A 19,747-nucleotide genomic window follows, 5' to 3' on the forward strand; every position below is an offset into this window, starting at 1 on the left:
CTTGGCTTGGAGTGGTGTTTTGTGAAGGCAAAATGAAACAATGGCTCAGAAGTAGCCGAGAAGGTGATCCTATGCCATCACTAATTTTTAGCTGTACTTGTGCTATTTCATGTGTTCTAGCAATATCTACTATTTTATTTAAATCCAACTCAGTGTCTTGAATTATCATCAGACTTTCATGTATTTTTGTTCAAATAGGCCCAGATACTGTCCTGTCCCAAACTGATGTCTCCTTAAACTGTCTTTAGCTAATAGCTTTATCTCTGTCACATATTGCTCTATGACTCCATTTGGACCTTCTATATTATTATACATGTTATAGCTTTTGTGGTGTCCTATTTATCAAACCTGTTGTAATATGGCTTCAGTTCTTTCTTTCTTTCATTCTTTCTTTCAACTGACATTTTTTAATCCACATTTTTATAAATGTCTTTACTTTTCTCTCCAGTCCAGATTAACAGGTAACAGCCTTTTCCCTCCTCATCTCTGGATTTCAGGCGACCCTGAGAAATGAACTTTTCCCTCTCCTCATGAAGGCTCCTGCTTTTCTAGTTCATCTTGAGTAGCTGAACTGGGTAGATATTTTTTTTTTCCTTAGGTTGCATCTACACTTCTAGAACTTCTTATAGCTGTGGCCTTGTCTACACTAGTGCAGTGAGTCGACCTAAGTTACGCGACTCCAGTTACGTGAATAACGTATCAGGAGTCGACGTAGCTTAGGTCGACTTACCGCGGTGTCTACACTGCGCTGCATCAATGGGAGATGCTCTCCCATTGACTTACCTTATTCTTCTTGTTCTGGTGGAGTACTGGAGTCGACCGGAGAGCGCTCTGCCATTGATTTAATGGGTCTTCACTAGACCCACTAAATTGACCCCCACTGCATTGATTGCAACAGTGCTAATCTACCAGTAGTGTAGACATAGCCATACAGTGTTATTGTTTACTTCCATGGGTATAATCCTGTGAGCGACAGCTCTGAACCTAAGAAATTATTCTATTATTATTTATTATTTGTACTAGGGTAGTACCCGCTGGCCTAGAAGTTATACAAACAGACAGGGGTGCTGGAACAATTTGTATAGTGGGATGCTGATGATGGAAACCATGTGTTGGTTATTACTACTTTAAGTCAGGGGGTGTGGCAGCAGCCCCAGCATCCCTGTTCTAGCACCACTGCAAACAGACGGTCTTTGCACCTAAGAGTTTGCAATTTTACAAAATTCTAGCTAGAGAGATTCTCAGGTAGTGAACAAACTTTACTTGTAATAGCAGCTACTAAAAAGAATTGCATCACAAGTAAAATGCCATTTCTACCAAAATCTAACTGCCTATACATTGTTTATACATTTAATTAAACAAAATTTGTAAGATGGTCTATAATAGCACTAGCTGGTGTCTTCTGGTTATATTACACATATTTCTAAAACAATTGTTATATATGTAGATCAGTTAGTTTAAGTGGTAGCATATGTATTGTAAACTGGCCTGTAGATTTCAATTCAATAAACTCCTCTTTATAAAATAGCATATATGAACTCTAATGAGTTAATTTTGGTATCGTAAGACTGTGAAAATTGATACAAGTCAAAAGAAATATTTCAGTTTTGGTTATTTTAATGGAACTAACTACAGCATTTTAAAGACAAACTATCTGGTAAAGTCCATCAGTATGGTGTGTTATATGTGATGCTCATTTTCAGAATGTATTTTCCAAATCACCCTTTTTGTTTGTGAAACACATGCTGCAATTAGCCAAATATGTTTAGACTGTTGTTGCAGAAAGTCTATTTCTGATTTTCCCTGAAGATGTTAAAATTCTACATTCAGTGGCACAAATTAGATGGAGTGATATAGGTTGCATTAAAAAAAAATTGTAGGCCAAGAGCAGCAGAAATCTGGTCATTGCTTTTAGAATATCAAGCTAATGGTTAATGTATGTAGCCAACAGAAAATGCATGCTGGTCAGCAGATGCTCTCTGTCTTGGTAACGGCCAGGACACTTACTGCGGCATGTTTGCTAAACCCTATATACAGCACCTCTGTTCATTGGGTTACTCATTGAGCTTTTAATAGTCAACTTAATTTTAGTTAAGGTTCAGTTTAGTAACTAAAAATTAATGGAAAATATTCTCCGTGTTAAACTGGTAAACTGTATTAAACATGATATGCATAGACGCAGTATCTTAGGAGGTAAGAGATAAAAGATCAATTTCTATGGATCCTATAGTCACAAGCTTTTAAGGATAAATTACAGAAACTTGTAATTATTGTGGGTAATCTTGCAGAAAATTAAATCTTGAGTTTGCATGTGTGAGGAAGTTGGTCTCCTTTGCTCACCATAGCGGTGTTTAAAAGCAGCTCTCTGTAGCATGGGCTCCTTGGTTACCTGTCAGGCTTGGTGTTTCACTTCACTGCAGGTAAAATGCTGTTTCTAAGACTGGCTAAATCCCTGGCAAAAGCAAGAGATTTTATTGTCAAGGCATGTTTCTGAGACCTGTAGCTCTTATTTTCTCTGTCTCTTTGAAAGTGGCTTTAGAACCTGCTGAAGTTTACAAGGTAAGAGGGAAAGTCTGTTGTTTGACTCTTTTCAGATATTTTTTTTATTGGTTGTTTCATGGTTTCAGATTCCTGGTGGAGTACAAATACAAACCATAGGCAAGACATTTTGTCCTACTTAAATAAGGTCTAATTTAACTACAGAGGGCCGGTTATTACCCTATAGATTGAAACACCAGGGACTATAAATATAATTAAGAACTGGTTTAAAAAAAGACAAAGATACAGTATGGCAACAACAAAAAGCAGCAAGAGGTTTTTCTGTTAATTTTATCAAGGGAATGTTTTAAAGTGCTCACGAAAGATGTCTGTCTGGTGTCCCTGGAGAATAAAAGCCTCTGTTTCCCACAGGACAGGTATTACTAGGAGATTTGCAGTGCAGACTTTCTCACATTGTCCTTTATGGCCTTGTCTATATTAGGATTTTTCAGCCCCATTAATCCTAAAAGGTGCAGCCCCATTGTGGGAGAGGCATACTATAAATTTAGCAGGGCTTAGATTTGACCATTCCAAGCTGGTCTAGCATCAAATACTTAGGTTGTTACCAAAACTGAAATGGAAGATATCAAGGCATTTAAAAATCTCACTAGAAATAAATGTTCTTAGCAGTAAAAGAAAGCATATATTAGCAGTAAGGGGTACGCCAGACTTACCAAGGGGTGGGCTAGTCTTTCTCACAATAGCAGATGCAATTCTGCTTCAGACAGCTGAAAAGAATTCACTTGGGAAGAGCTGCATGATCCCCAAATCAGAGCAGCATGCCTTACCAATGTCATAGACAGTCTTTAGAGCCTTCTATTTTATAATCTTGCCCATCACATTATGTGATTTCTGCAGAGCAATGTGAGAAAGTAGTGATTTTATTAACTATTAAAAGTATTTGCTTTGACTAACAAGGAGAGAATGTGTTTTAGTTCTAACGATCAGCGGACAGGGAGTCAAGACTTTTGGACACTAATCATAAAATAGATCTATAAATAGGGATGATAATTATAATAATAATAAATATCTACCTTGTAGGAGTATTGTGCAGTTTAATTAGTGTTTGTAAAGTGCTTTGAGCGTCTTGGGCGAAAGGTGCTATAAACATACAAAGCATTTCTCACTGATATAAGGCTGTATTTAGGCTCCCTTTTTAATCACTTTTATTTATAACAAAACCTGGAATATCAGTTTCAGCTTGGTTAGCTTCCATAAATGATGTGATAATGAGGATGGAGTATAGGTCACAAGCCTGCAAATATGTGTGAGGAGATAGTGAGCTTAACCTACCAGGTGAAGGAAAGGTTAGTATACCAACTGCATGAACACTTGAAAGCATGTAGATAGTTTGCTGCACTAACTTAATTATCTGTGCTATAGATATGTTTGACAAACGTATCTATAGCCCAGATACTATTACTTCACAGTGGGAGAGAGCAGAGTGCTTCTGTTTGGTTGGCAGTTTACTGAATCCTTCCTTCTGCTTCCCTCCATTACTCTTTTCAAGGACTTTCCCCCCTCCCCTTAATCCATTTGATGAAAGGAAACTTATTCCTTTTTTGGTAATGTCAGAAAATATTTTAAGGAAGGCAGCATGCAGCCAAATAGGATGAATTTAGATGATTCTTAACTGAGACTGATAAGAATTCATCTTCTTTTTGATCCATTGTTAACTGAGCACCAAAGTAAAAGCTGTCTTTCCCACCCCCCACCCTCCTTCATTTCTTCACTGAATTGTGTTTTGTTTCTCCACAAAAGAATGCCTCTAATTATTATATAATGCTGTAGTATGCTTTTGAGCAACTGAATGTTGTGGAAATGGTGTGATCTGAAATGTAAAGAGGGAGCATTACCAACACCCAGCAAAATTGAATGAAGTGCCCTGTTCTTTGTCACCGAAATATGGCCTGCTGTAAGGCTGTTGGTAAGCTGTGGGCTTTAATAGGTAGAGACTGTGGGGAACCTCTCCGCTTTTTATCCTTTTCCCTTCTGTAAGGTCTCTTACACAGGAAGGTACTGTTTTTAAATATGGTTATTTTAATACTGATCCTCTGAGGTTGGCAGGTAGATGAGGAAAGAGAGAAGATCATGACAACATGCTAAAAAAAACCCATAATGTTCTGTATAAATAAAAATGGAGTACTATAAGAATAAAACAAATGAAATGAATTCACAGACAAGGGGAATCCATTTTAAGAAGGCTCTTAATTCCAGTGCTAGATTACCCATTATGGAAAAGTGAAAAGCATTAACTAAAAGAGGCACTACAAGTATCCCTTTAATTCAGTGAATTCACTTGAATTAATTCAGTTGCCAATACTTCTAACCAGAGATAGCCACCGGTAAAATCTAGATCTTTTTTTTGCCCCAGTACAACAATGCCTTGGTTACAAACACAGACAGAGGTTGGATATGTATTTTTTTTTGTATGTACAAAAAGATTATATATTGGTTATCTCTGTTGTGTCAGTTGCCCATGTATACTTTAATACTGAATTTTGTTATTCAACAAAGACTCAAAATCCAAAGACACAGGCCAAATTCTGATCTCAGTTACAGTGGTGTAAATCTGGAGTAACTCCATTGCCGTTAGTGGACTTACTCCAGATTTCTGCAGGTGTATCTGAGACCAGAACTTGGCCAATGATCAAGTCAGTAATTTTCTGATCTGAAGATGCAGTTGATAAGGCATGTTTTACTTATATGTTCTGTACTAAATCTAGTGCCTGACAGTTCTTCAGAAAAGCCTCAGCTAAACTGAAAGTGAAACTTTCAGTTTATCCAGGTTTTTATTTGTTGTGGGTTTGTTTGTTTTTTGTTGGATTGAATTTCATAAAAAAAAACTATTGTATTGTAGTAATTCCTACAAGCTTTGGCTATTTCTTTGAGGAGGGGAGGAAGTACTGACCTTTCTCTATTTTTAATAAAACCTTTATGGTTTTCAGTTTGCCTCCTCTATGATATTGCAGGAATTTTTATTTTGTGTTGATGGTCAGGGAAATTCTATTTTCTTCTGTATATAAGAGATTTGAAAAGTCTTTGGGATGAGGAAAGTAAATCAAATTTATAGGCCTGATTATCCTCTCACTCTTGTGTAACTGAAAGGAAGATCATGTCCTATGTGCTATATTGCCTATCCATGCAATGTTACTTGGAACAAAATAAGTGCATTGTGATCTATTAATTTAAGCACAAGATATTTGGAACAACAAGTTAATAAAAGCAAGCAATCAATGGTAAATTTATGAGGGCAAATATTGCCCTTTGGTGCACATGTGCATCTCCCCTTGCCAGTTAATAGAAGATGTGCATACACCTAAAGGAAGTAGTGTGGTCCAGTGGATGGGACAAAAGACTGAGAGTTGTGGTTCCATTCCTGGCTCTATCTTTTGTAAAGTGCTTTGAGATCTCTGGATGAAAAGCATTTTAAAAGAATTAAGTATTGTTAGGCCTGCTTCATTAAACAGTTGGCTTTATTGGTTTTATTTATTTTATTTTATTTTCTGATTTGTGCTTTGTCTGAGAAGAGACTACTAGGAAAGCCCTTTGTGCTTTAGCACTGCATTTTCCTTTGGCCTCCTTTTTTTCTTGCTCATGCCCGTGCTACTGAAAATTAAAGGACATGGCATTTATTTACATAGAGTGAAGTTACATAAATAACAAGCATTTTGTAATAGATCATCATTAACATGAGCAAATAGTTTTTATGGATACCTTCAAATACCTCTGAAATAGCTCCAGTCCCTTCCAATATTGCTATGCAGATGTGAGAGGAACAAACACACTTCCCCTTTAGAATTCATTTGCTTGGGACTTCTCTTGTGTACTCGAAAAGATCCATCCCAGTCCCTTTTCCAGATCAAGGCTACTTCAGTGGCAAACAGACAGAACTTCATGGAGGTGAAAACTAATGGCTAGCACCTAAATTCCATCCACCACAGATCTGACCAGCAATTCCTTACTGTGTCACCCCACATGGCATTGAAAAGCATAATCTCCAGGGAGTTCTATAAATACAGGCTAAGATCTCTGAGAGTTGATCGCTATCTGGAAGGAATAATACGTGCAGTGTATTGTAAGAAATTACCACCTCCCTGGAAAGCTCACAACACAATCTTTCTGCATAGATTTCTCTTCTGTATGAACCTTATGCACCTCACCTATCTCCTTGTTTCCTACAATATGTTGTTGTTGGTCGCTGCAGTTTTTTCAAACACCTTCCTAGTAGTCATATTTTTCTTCTCATTCCTTCCTTAAATGTCAGCCATCATGTCAGAAGATAGATTTAGAAAGCAGTGTGTATAATAATTGCTCCCCCGTCATTCCCCCTTTTCCTGTAGCTTGATTTTTCTGCACCATAATTTTGAAAACTACTTTTCTGTTGCACCCAGGACTCAAACAAATGCCCACAAATCTATTTCTGCTTCCTTGCCTATTGGGTATCTGCTGTAGAGAGAACATAAACACAGAAATAACTGCCTGACCTTGTTCCTATTCTGCGCCTCCATTTGTGATTTAACATTGTATAAATTCACCAGAATGCCACCTGTTTTTGCTTAATCCTCTCTTTGGCAAGTCTAGCTGTGCACTTGAGGAACCAGTATTGTGCCAAAATCTGCTGGATCAGAACATGTATGGAAAAAAGATCCTCTCCTAAAACATTAAATATAAGGACTGGATATTGTTCTGGTTCTGACTTGCAGAAGAGGACCATTCTCCTTTTTAGAATTGCTTAGGAATAGTGACTGTGTAGGCTACTGAGTCATTGAATGTTATATTATCCTGCAATTGCATGATTTTAGCATTTTTGAAGGAGGCAGTCCATATCAGTGGTCAAGTAGCTCCTCCAAAATACTATTTGACTAATTTGAAAAGAAATCAATCTTGAAAATACCCTTGTCCAGAGTTTCCAGAAAGTCCATAAGCACTTGATGCATGATGGATTCTTTCTTTATCAGACATCTGCTTCCTTTTCCTATCTCAATTCTCCAGTGATTTTTTTTCTTCTGTAGTAAGAGGCAAGCAATATATTCCATATGCCACCAAGCTTTGTAAAGAATCTTACTGCTGACAGTCTCACAGCTGCTGAGGAATAGTCCAGGCCTTGCTTGTAAAGTGACACTAAGCACAAGAGTATGTATTCCATTGGGATTGACCATGTATTTTCCCTCACCTTTTTTCTTTCTTGAAGGAATATGTTAACGCCTTCTAACTACATGCCTAAGATGATGGCAGCCACCAATTTCCATGGCAAAGCCCCTTGGCCACAAAGCATCTAAAAGAAATCTTGAATTAGACAAGTTCATCTTTGCTGCGAGCTCAGCAGCAGACCATCTCAATCAAGAGCAGTGGAAATGAGAGACTAAGCAATTAGCTTAGCAACACTAAGAACCTGTTTGGCCCTGAAAGAAATATGCAGGCATAAACACTTCAGAATATAAAACCTTTGATACTTAGGGACAGGTTTCAAAGGTAGTCAGTGTTCTGGGTGTTCTGTACCTCCGAAAATCATGTCCTTAGTTTCTGACCGTGGATTGCTTGAACAGCTACTGAAAGAGCACTCTTCAAAATATGCAGAATGACCTCCAGTTGAGACAAGCTTAATATAGCTCCTGCTGGCTCAGCCAGGTGGAACCTTTCCTTTTGGCTCACCCGATTTGCTGCCCGCAGACCATGAAAGGCCCCGGGACTAGGTTCTGGCAATGTGTGGGGACACGTGGCTAATACAGAAACTGGATGGGACAAGCTGCTAATTGGTTAAGTCTAGTCTAGTATGTGGCCACAAGTTATCAGATACAACAGATTCCTCAGGTGATTACAGTGGGTGGCCAAATTTGCCCCTCTAGACAATAGTTTAAGGAACATAATGTGCTTCAGATGTGCTCTTATTAAAACAGTAGCCAGGCCTCTGCACACTATGGATGCCTGAAATAAACAGCAATGCTTCTTCCTCCTGAAGTATCCTCACAGAAGTTCACTGGTAGAGTTTTATCAGCTCCGACAATGCCCTATGTTGGAAAGTAACAGTAGCTTGTGAAAAATATGGTTGGGGCTTCTGTGACTTCCAGGAGGATCTCCCTTGTATATGGGATATGAAGGGATACTTGCAGAATCAGCAGAATTCAGGCACATTTTGTCAGAAACAACTACCAAAATATAGCATGGTATCACATCTCCAGAAGCACATAGCAGATGGAAATATCTTCCTGTATGTTGACTTCTGCTACTCTGATGAAAGGCATTGTTTCTCTCCTGCTGTCGAGCCAGCTAGCCCCCAGCAGCTGACAAAAATCTCAATCTGCAGGATGTTACCAATGAAGTTCAAATGACCACATGCTTTAAAGTAAAATGTATTGGCTGTTATAACCTGCACTAGCAACTGCTTGAACTCACTGGTCCAAACTCATCCCTAGTGTAACAGAACTGAAGTCAATGGTGTTCTGGCAGGTTGAAGTCAGTCCGCTGAGTTTACCCGTGGGGAGGTGAGAATTCATTTTCCAAGAAAGAACTCAAGACCCTAGTATCTGTGCTGGCCTTGGACCATCTGTTTTTATTCTTTTACTCCAAATTCATTAGCTTCTTCACCAGTCTCTTCTACTTCACTTTCTGATGTGATGGTGTCTACTGGACCCTCCAGAAACTAATCCAAATTCAAGATCCAGAGTTGTATACAGTACTCTGATAAAAGACATGGCTATTGAAGGTGCTTCCAAATATTATAGTCCAGGAGTCTGTTTTTATCCAAAAAATGTAGTTTTGTAAACTCAGATTGTCAATGCAATCCTAACAAGGAAAACTATACAAGTGTTCCAGCAACAATTGAAAAGCAGATTCCATATGGGCCCTTGTCCTGATGGGGGTATTTGACTGCAAAAGCATGCAGTTCCTTGATTGGAAAGATGCATATGAAACCGAACTCAAAAGAGAGTTGATGTAATCATTAACTGACTCACCTTCTGGATGTGACAAATGATGAATCAGCGTAAACATGCCTGAAGCTTTCTTCGGGACAATACCCACAGGGGAAACCCTCATACGCTCAAGTGGAGCGTTATCAAACAGACCCACTATTCTCCTCACATGCCAGTTCTTTTCTATCTTGCCTCTAGCCACCTGAGGACATATAACTGCTGATCTCAGCTTCCTTGCCAACATTTCATCTTGGGGCCTGAGTAGGATGGTTTAAACCTTCCACAAAACCTTTACACAGCAATTGTGTGTGTGTGGTGTGTGTGTTTTTTTTTTTTTTAAACTTGTCAGCCTATTTCAACAACCGGAAAACATTTTATCTGCCCTCACTGGAATTTCAACCCTTGGCTTTTTCCACTGTCTTGCTTTGATTTGGATGACTGCTTGAAGCACCTGCTAATGGCCTGGAGCATTCATGCCTAAATTTGCAGTTTCTGTACCACTCACAATCAAACTGTTAGTAAACAGCCTTCTGGAGCACCTGCTGCATTATTTGGGGCTAGGAATCTGTTTTCTGTTTGCTGATGAAAGCATTTTGTACAATGCTGTCTTTCTCTACTCCATCCCAGTCTGTCCCATCCTCCACCTAAATTGCACACTGTACCTCAGCCACACGGCCTTAAAAGTAACATCAGAATTCTTCTTCTCCAGATACTTGAATAATGTGCAGGATTTTTCCAGGAAACTAGGGTAATGGAGTGGTACAATATATATAATAACAATCTAGCTCTTATACTTGTCATCAGTAGACTGCTAAGCACTTTACAAAGGAGGTCAGTATCTTTATTCCCATTTTACTTATAGTGAAACTGAGGCACAGAGTGGGGAATAACTTTTCCAAGGTGACCCTCTAGGACAGTGGCAGGTCCAGGAACAGAACCTAGATCTCCCGATTCGCAGTTCACTGCTCTATTCACTAGGCAACACTGCCTCTAGATAGACATACAGTGAAGGAAAGAAAAAAAAATCCTAGAAGCCCATAGACTATCCCTGGTCTCTCTTCACCAGGTAATGATAGCTCACATCAAAGCTGCTGTCTATTGGTGATTTATGTTCACTGCTTTTGGGATTCTTTTCTACCAGTCTCCTACATGTATCTTCTAGATCTTTTATCTCCTCTGTATCATTCATAAGTAAGAATATATGGTTGAGCTGCATGTACTGTATTTTCTCATTCATCACCTGGCAACCCTAAGTTGGACTAACTATGCACAAGACTTCGCAGGTATCATGGTCCAACAGGGCAACTGAAACTGTGCTCCTCATTCTCTTTCTCTGGTGTATCGGGTTTCCCAGAACCCTGTTCTATGCCTACAAAATTAATGACATGGGATTGCTCCCTCTAAAAGAATCCTTTATTTTCTCTGTTAGAATAACTGCTGTTAGCAGTTACTGAGCAGCATAAGCATTGGGTTTGTCTGTTTACACCTACATTATCTGCCAGTCTCATTATCAGAAAGATCATACTTTTTCCCCATCAAGTTTTATTCCTTAATTCAGTCATACCATGCTGCCTCCTACCTTCTATGTTGATGGAAGTGCCATTAGTGCAATGTAGGATTCCCCTCAGCAGCTACATAATATCTTCCCACCTTCTTGTTACTCTTGGGGGAATTCTGCACCAAAAATTTAAAAATTCTGTGCACAATATTTTAAAGTTCTGCAAAATTTTGCATATTTTATTTGTCAAAATAACAACATAATCACACTGGTTTCAATTATTTTGGAAATTTATTTCAAAATACTTGACTACAAGTATGTCTGTAATAATAAACAACAAAAAAGATTCAGGAAATGTTTTTTTGACAAATGGATTCCTTACTGGGCATATTAATATAGAACTCTGAGTAATAGTTATTTAAACTACAATACAGAAATGTATTTCCCACACCCCTCAGAAACAGTGCAAACACTTGCGGGAGTCAGGGATAACAGTGGCTAAGGGAGAGGGAAGTAATTTCTTGGAAGGAGTCTGGGAGTGAACCTGGAGGGTTGTTGGGTGGGCGAAGTATGGAACAGGGCTTTTTTAGGAGGTGGGGAGGAATTCTTAGGGAGTTAGGTAACCTCCCCCCATGCAGACCTTGGCTGACCCTTCCCTCCGCCATTCTATCAGGCACATTTGCCCTGTCCCCATGTGGCCCTGCACCCCCACTCAGCCACCCTCCTCCTCCCCATGTGGCCCTGTACCCCTACTCCCGTTCAGCCCCTGGCTCAATGCTGTCACCCCACTAGTAGTTCTGAACCTCAGTCTATGTGCGCCCCCAACTCCAGCAGCACTGTGTGCCTCGCTCTGTCCATCTTCCCCATATTCTGTGCCTCCTCACTTGGCCCTGTGGGCAGGGTGCTGTGAGGAATGCATCCACTGGCCCCTCCCTGTCTACAGCTGGCTGCTCTGGCCAGTGAGCTGACTGCCCTCTCCTGGTGACACAGCAGCCCCTGATGGGCGAAAGGTGTAACTGCAGCACCTCTCTGGCAGAATCTATTTTCTGCAGAGAAAAAAAATCTGTGGGGGGACTGAATTCTGCACATGTGCAGTGGCACAGAATTTACCCAGGAGTATCTTGTGCTTCAGACCATGTGCTCCTCCACAGTAGAGGAATCTGCTCTTATAAGATAAGGCAGCATCCACCATGCTGTTTGATTTCTCTCACTGCTATCTGCTGGTATTCTTAAAATAACTCTAATTCATATTGTTGAAAAGGAACATGTAGTCTACTCCCCTGGTGGGATTGCCCTCGATGTTGATCTCTTGCATGTTACATGTACATGTCTTTGGAACACTTTGTGGCCTGAGCTTGGTGACTATTGAGTTTCTCATCCTGTCTTTGACACTAATTCCCACTGTGGCTTTGGGTCTTTGGGGGTTTGTTTCCGTATTTGTAGAATGGGGATAATAATATTTACCTACCTATCTCACAAGGACATTGTGAGGATTAATTAACATTTAAGGTGTTTAAATCTTAAATATAATTTCCCCGTATCTGTCGTATATGTTTCGGGTGGTATAGTTTCAGAAAATTACTCTGTTTTACCATCCTTAATCTCTTTAACCAGTTCCTCATCCCCATTGGTTATTACTTCTCATGCATATTTGTCTGAGGAAGAGCATAAACTCATTACTTCCTGTCCCAATCTAGCTCCCTTCCATCATTTGCTGACTGGTCCCTCCTCATCTTTCTGAAATATCAGGTCAGCTGGTCTAGTCTTCCCCAAATCTTATTCTGAATGTCATTGATCCTGTATTAGCCATACTGCTGTCCCTGCTATTGAGGAACAGCCTGAAGTTTGGACTTTCAGTACCTCATCTAAAGCTAGTTGTATCATTCCTTTGCTGGAGGAGGGCAGAGGACTGCTCCTTAATCCTTCACCTGGTATTTTTCTGCATCTTCAAATTAAGCTTGTAGGCTCTTAACCTCCCATCATCCAGTGCTTCCTGCTGCTAGAGGATTGCATTGAACTGGGCTAGATTTGAATCTTTCTGAGTTTGCTATCCTTCTACCACAGGCACTTTCTCTTTTGTCTCTCTTGTGTCCTTAGCTGAGACCTTCTGTTTTTTGGCTTCTTAGTGCTATGAATTGTGGCACAGCTACCCCAACTCTTTCAGAGTAACTTTTCCTGCCCTAGTCCATAAGCCTTTTGGTAGGCAGGGCATCCTTAAATCACAACATAAGTCTACTATGGCCATTTAATCAAATAAAGAAAAGGAGAAGTCCCCAGGTTAAAACATTCTGCTTTCAAGCCCTCCAGAGGTATGGGGCTGAGAGGAAGAGGACCCTTTTTTTTTCGTTCTTTCTTTTCTTTTTCTTTTTTTTTTTTTAAGGTATTAAAAGTCTGTGATCTGTCCTATTTGTGAATGCTAAAATCCATTCACCTTTTACCTTAGGATTTAAAAAAATGATTTATCTCCAAATTCTAATTTTCCCCCTTGTAATAGTTTAAATACTTGCCCCCCCCACCCAAATCTGACTCTTAAAAATTAAGATAAGTATTTGTCAAAAGAAACACTGTGTAATATTTCTCTGGAGGGTAGGGGAACATTCTTGTAGTTGAATCTCTGAAATGTAACTGCACCAGTCTAGTTGGGGAAAATTTGTTTGAAGACGTATTACGTTCCATGATCAAATGGAAAAAATGGCACCTGTCATCATATTTAGAAAACAGCTGGGTAACATGGCCAAGTGCCACAGTCTCTTTTCACATGGCCTTTATGATGAAACCATCCAAGCTCCATTCTCAGCAACTGGAGAAACCCTGTGCCTTTAAATGGTTACAGAAACATCTACTTAAGGGACAGCTCTTATTGCAGCAAAGTTTGCTTCTGATGCTTCTAATTAGCAGTTAATGGCTTACACTTTACCTTTGTAACCCAGTAGTCTTTCTTCTATGGTCTTTTTCGGCTATTTGTAACAGTCAGATATATGCATTTTATGCTGCTTTCATGCTCTCGTTTTGAACATACAGAATACATTTGAAATAAGTCTCAAGCCAAGATTTCTTTAGTACTCAGATATTTAATTTAAATGAGTCAGCCTTTCCTATGTGTAGATTTTTCTTTTACCTAAGATATTTTTTTTTTTTAAAAAAACTCCTAATGGGTTAATTGCCCTTGCTGATCTAGTCTTTGATGCCAAATCTCCTAAATACATACATATATTTTTAATTAAAATATTTATATACACAAAGAAAACCTTGGCCTTTTTTACATTTGCGAGCATAGCTCCAACACATGCTCATTTAAAAAAATATTTTTCCAGCTGAACACAGTAAGGGAACATGCTGAAACTCCACTGCTATTTCAGAAAGCAGGTGTGCTTGTAGAGATTAGCAGTTTTCATACTGATTTTGAATTAAATGACAATGGGATTACTAACCAAGAATCTATATTACATTATCATACATGATATACACAACTCAGACATTGTATCTATAGCTGAATTTAAAAACCTCTTTTTAGAAATATTGCTTAATGGCATAATAACTTCATAACTCTGAATAATTCTTTAGAGGTGCCATTTTGCTGTTCCTTTCCAGCAGCAAGCCTATCCCACTGACCTAGGGCTCAAACCTGCTGTCTTTACTCACTTCCAATGAAGTGGTCTTTAACACAGACCTATACTGAAAGGGGCAGGGGGAAGCTCTCAATGCATCAGCCAAGGAGGAGGAACTGTGGGGAAGCACTGCTTTCCCAAGCTAGGGGGAAGAGAGGCAACTTCCCTCTGCTTTGATCAGAGGTGGGTGAGCTGTGCTCTCACCCCGCTCCCTGTTACTGTAACCCCTGCATTGAAGTCATAGGGCCCAATCCTCCATCTCTTACTCATACAGGTAATCTCTTAGGGTCTACTCATGTTATTAAGGAATTACAGGCATAGACTCATTTGGAGGAAGTGATTATAATGCTTTAAAAGTTATTGATATTTAACTTCTTTAAAGAAACCATGTGAAAATGGAAAGGACCAACATGTATCTTTTTACTAAAAATAATTATCCCCCTGATTTGGATGAGAAAGCTCAGTTAGAGATAAAATCCAGCTTTTCACTGGCCAGCTCTCTCATGACACATGCTGGGCTCAGTCACAGCTGTGCAAGTGTAACACTGACGGACCCGGTCGTCGGCGGGCAGGATCGAACTGGGGAGCTCTGGAGCTTAGTGCATGAGCCTCTGCAGCATGAGCTAAAAGCTAATTGACTGGTAGCTAAGGCTGAAGAGCAAACTCATTAATCTCTCTCTTTAAGTGGTCTTGGTGCCACTAGGTGTGCTGTTCTGTCCCATTCAGGAGGTGTGTGGGTTACACAAGGACTACAGAATCAGCCTCCATCTGATATGCATCTTTGCATCTGATATGGCTCCATGGGGATAAAAACCCACAGCAGGCCCTGCTCAGCTGACTTGGGCTCATGTGGCTTGAGTAGCTGGCTGAAATATTGCTGTGTAGACATTCAGGGACGCAGAGCTTGGTCTCTAGCCTGAGTCTGAACAGCTACACAGCAATTTGTAGCCCCACAGGCCTTTTATCCCCATGTAGACATACCTTAAGATGCAAAGACTCTTGCAGCTGCATTTCCAGACTATGGGCTGGAGTGGTCACAGGCCCTCTATGCCACTTACTCAATGTGTTGGGGCCACCAAGCCCACATGAATTTCGAATTGCATGGCCCCTCCCTGGTTCCATCTCTGTGTACAATACAATGGTTTGGAAGGCCTTTTGTGAGCCTTCCACACCATAGATGAATTATACCACTCAGACAGAATACCTCTCTTCCACAATTTACCAAAAATTTTACCGTGAATCTGTCTTGTGGGATTAACTGAGAGCTCCATATCCACACATATGAGGATCCCTCAAGTGGTCTGTGTCTCCCAATGGATGCTCAGATTCAGTAGTGAACACTTCATAAATAGTTCTGTTGTTTTTTAGGGGTGCCAAGAAACATTGCCTTCAGCATCAAGTTGAGTTTTGATTCTGAACAGCCAAAGAGAAATTCAGAATTTATGAGAGTATATTTTTAACAAAATATATGGGAGAAATGAGGCCCTGGATGTATTATTAATGGATGTATTATTAATATCCTATGTCAAAGTGTATAGCATCATAACATGAGAGTGACTTTCTTCACGAGCAAATAAAAAGATAAGTCATTCTAGAGTGGAAAGTCTGAGGGAGAGCAGCACATCACTCTGTGTCACAGGAGTTCTACTCTTACCACTAAATTAAACCCCACTGACTGCTCTCACTTGATGAACCCTTTTGGAAGTTCTTTTTTTAAAGCTAAGAGATTGGACTTCTAATTTTAGTTCTGATGGCTTATAATTAGAAATATTTCCAAACTTGTTTACAAACACCTGCACTGGGAGCATGTGCCTGCAATTTTAGAAGGACTCACTTGTCACCTCTAGCAGGGGGTGAAAGAGCATTTCAGTTCTCTGTGCTTGTACAGTTGCTTGACACTAGAGCAAAAGTTGCTGCTTTAAAAAAAAACACACACTGACGTTCTGAGTGGGATTTTACACACTGAACTGACATCAATTTTTTTTAAAGGAGCTTTTTACTGCTTTGAGATCAAAAGGATGGTTGATCAGTGGCTAGATTTAAAGGACAAAGTCCAATGACTAATTTTTAGCAGCTGTATTCTGCACTGGAGAGGATGATTTTTATGTTTTTCTCTATTTATCCATAATGTAAACATATTACTTCCTTGGATACAGTATTTCAGTAATGGATTTGGAAACAGTTGTAAGAGAACCTACTACAAGAAGCTGAACGTTAGAAATGAATACTTGTAGTTGAGCATGCAAAACAATGTACCCAAAGATCTTGAGTGGAGCTTCAGTGGCACGTATCTCCTTATGAGGAATTTCTGCACTAGGGTGAATTTCACACTAGGCTCATTAGAAAGACAAAATGGTTGTCAAAGAACAAAAATGGTATTTTGCATCCTGAGGGCAGTATAAAATAATCAAGAACACAACACTTTAATGTTTATTGAATCACTTACATTGGCATTAGAACTGTGAACGTAGCATGGCATAGTGTGACAATAATCCTTTGGCTCTTCATTCTTGTCCTTATACCCATTACACCTGGATGCTAGCTATTGTATTTAGATTTAATAATGTTGCTGGTGAATTTTCAAAAAAAAAATGGGGCAGGTTATGTCTTCCCCCAGGGCCTTTTATGCTGTTAAAGGGGGCAGAAGGAACTCTCGGAAAATACCCCTAGTATGGGGTGTGGCAGTGGTGGCATAAACAGCCATATTGGCTGCTTTCCACAGTAGTTATTCCTAGCTGCCATGCAGCCCATTGTTAGCTCTGGGGAAGCACCTATCCTGGGAGCTACATTAGCCCTTGAAGGAGCATTGAATCTGGAAGGGGCAAAGGTGCCATAAAGCAACTTTCCTTTCCTCCCACCTCCTGTGCTGTGCTGTATGAGTGGCCCAAATCCTATGCTGAGCCTAAGTGTTCATGTTTAGCACCATAAAAGCAAGGTGAATGTGGTCCAAGAAGTTGCTTAGCCTTTTTGTATCTCTAGATCCATATATGTAAAATGGGGGTGATAATTCTCACCTCCCAGTGGTGCTATCAGGCTTAATTATTTAGTGTTTCTAAAGCACTTTGAGATCCTGGCCTAGAGGACACTGTAGAAGCCCAAAGTATTATTTTTGTTATTTATTCTTGCACCCTTATGACAAAATGTGCTTAACTGTTTTCCAACATGCTTTAGGAGACATCGTTTAATAAGGCTTCCTTGTCAGCGTTAGACAGGATTTTTTTTTTAAATCATACTAGTCAAAACTGTGCTACAGGTATGACCCTTAGGAAGTATACAGAATAGTTTCTTAACAAGTGAAGATGCAAATCATGTTACAACCATATTAGGCTGTGAATGTGTTTGAAAATAGCTTCAAACACGATTATAACCCTTAATGTGTTCACGGTCTGAGCTGATAAGAATTAGAAATAACTGACATTCTAGAAGTCACTGCTTATGATTCATTGTTGACTGTAGACTTTATTGAGGGTTCCTCTGTTCAATGGGAGAAAAGAAACCACCTTCCAAATTGATGATGAACAGAAATGTTGCTTCATGCCAGTGTTATCAGTTTTCCTCTATTTTTGTTTGCTTGTGTCAGCTCTGTGCCCACTTTACTAAGTGTTAATATGTAGAAATGCTTCCAAAAGGTTAAGGGAGGCTCAGAAAGCAAGAACTATGCAAGTATGGAAAAATCCTAGCCAGTATGGTCGTTTTTTTTTTTTTTTTTTTTTTTTTTAAACAAAACCATACATGAAAACTGTAGGAGTTCTTTCAGATTATGAACCTAGAATGATTACAATTAAAATGACTAGCAAGATCTCTTAGATTTGCAAGATAAAGAGGAAAATAGGTGACTGAGATGCAACAGTTACAATGCCATCTCATCAACTTCCCCTTCAATCTGACCTAGTCTCTCATATGCAGGCTCCTCATTTTTGGATGAATGGACAGTGTTTAAGCGGTAACTTTTCCAGGGACTCCCAGGGCTCACATTCTGCAAGATGAGCAACCTTTCTTATGTTTTCCAAGAGACAGAGTGAATCTAGGAAACTATTAATTGAAATGAACAGAGTAGTCTCTAAAAGAAAGAATAAGTGCTTCAGTGTTCTGTTTTGGTTCTATGCTCAGAATACCTTTTAATGCCTTTGGTAGATGGGTTCTCTTTCTATGTTTAATAAGGGAAGGATTGCTATGCCTAAGAATTATTTGTAACTGAGTGCATAAGCTTGATGCATGTTGTACACTTGCATTCATATGCAGCTACACATAGGGAGGTTGGGGGAGGCAATCTGTGGTTGTGTTTTAATATCAAATATGATTGTTGCCAAAGGGAATTCACACAGATTCCCAGTCTGTGAAGTACCAGTATCTAAGCTAGAGCTGCATTCTCAGTGCAAGAACAAAATATCAACATGGTAAAAAAGCTGGCCTACCTGATGCAGTTCCTCCACTGACCTCTCCCATTTTCCATACCCATTAACCAGTTCAGCCTTTTTTTCAATACTAAAACTGGCTATATTCTTTTAAAGGGAAGTAAAGAAGAAAGATAACCAATTTTATTTACTGTAAAGAAGCAAAGATGAAAAGGATTATGACAACCTATTAACTATGAGAGTGACATTGACTACTGGAAATGATCATAATTGTTCACTTTTAATGCTTGACACCTTCACATTGTATATTGGTAAATGAAGTCATTTAAGAAAGTATGTGCATCTCTGAAATAGCTCCATGCTATGGTATATACTCATTTTCTCTATTTAATTGCGTGTTAGATACTGGTTGTGCAACCAAGCTGAAGGGGATAGTGCACAAGGTTGGGTTGTTCTCAAGCCACATCAGCTCATATGCCTCTGGTTCTCCAGAAATGTAAGGTTGAACTTCCCTCACTGTGCAAAAAGCCAGGACAAGACCCATGTGCCATTTAAATCCAACTCAAGTCCTATTTGGAGGACTTAAGTGGTACATCAGATGTGGGGGTGGAGGGGGACCCTTTGTACAGGGTATGAATTTCACCCTTAGTGAGTCCAAAACCACCTCTGTACTTAGCTTGGCATAAATGTGTGGTTAGCGCGGCTTATGTCTTAGTAAAGTGTGGGAGTACTTTGGCTCAAGCATATGTACTTTTTAATGAATTGGCCTTGCACTAGTAGCTGAAGCCACATAAGGTGCTCAAGCCTAGAACACTGGGGAGGAAATTGAATTGA

At 39.5% G+C, this 19,747-nt stretch overlaps 1 protein-coding gene across 5 annotated transcripts in view; it reads left to right on the forward strand.

Annotated features, from left to right (window-relative positions):
* The window catches only part of ESRRG (estrogen related receptor gamma), a 522,927-nt gene that overhangs the window by 46,152 nt on the left and 457,028 nt on the right, over nucleotides 1–19,747 (forward strand). Inside the window, exon 1 of one of the 5 annotated variants that reach the window (XM_038397485.2) lies at nucleotides 2,401–2,559. The exons of the other annotated variants lie outside the window; for them this stretch is intronic. The gene's annotated coding sequence lies outside the window, so the exon portion shown is untranslated. Of the gene's footprint in view, nucleotides 1–2,400; nucleotides 2,560–19,747 lie in introns of those variants that run through there. 5 annotated transcript variants of the gene reach the window in all.

This window comes from Dermochelys coriacea, chromosome 3 (assembly GCF_009764565.3).
Source record: "Dermochelys coriacea isolate rDerCor1 chromosome 3, rDerCor1.pri.v4, whole genome shotgun sequence".
Classification (NCBI taxonomy): Eukaryota; Metazoa; Chordata; order Testudines; family Dermochelyidae; genus Dermochelys; species Dermochelys coriacea.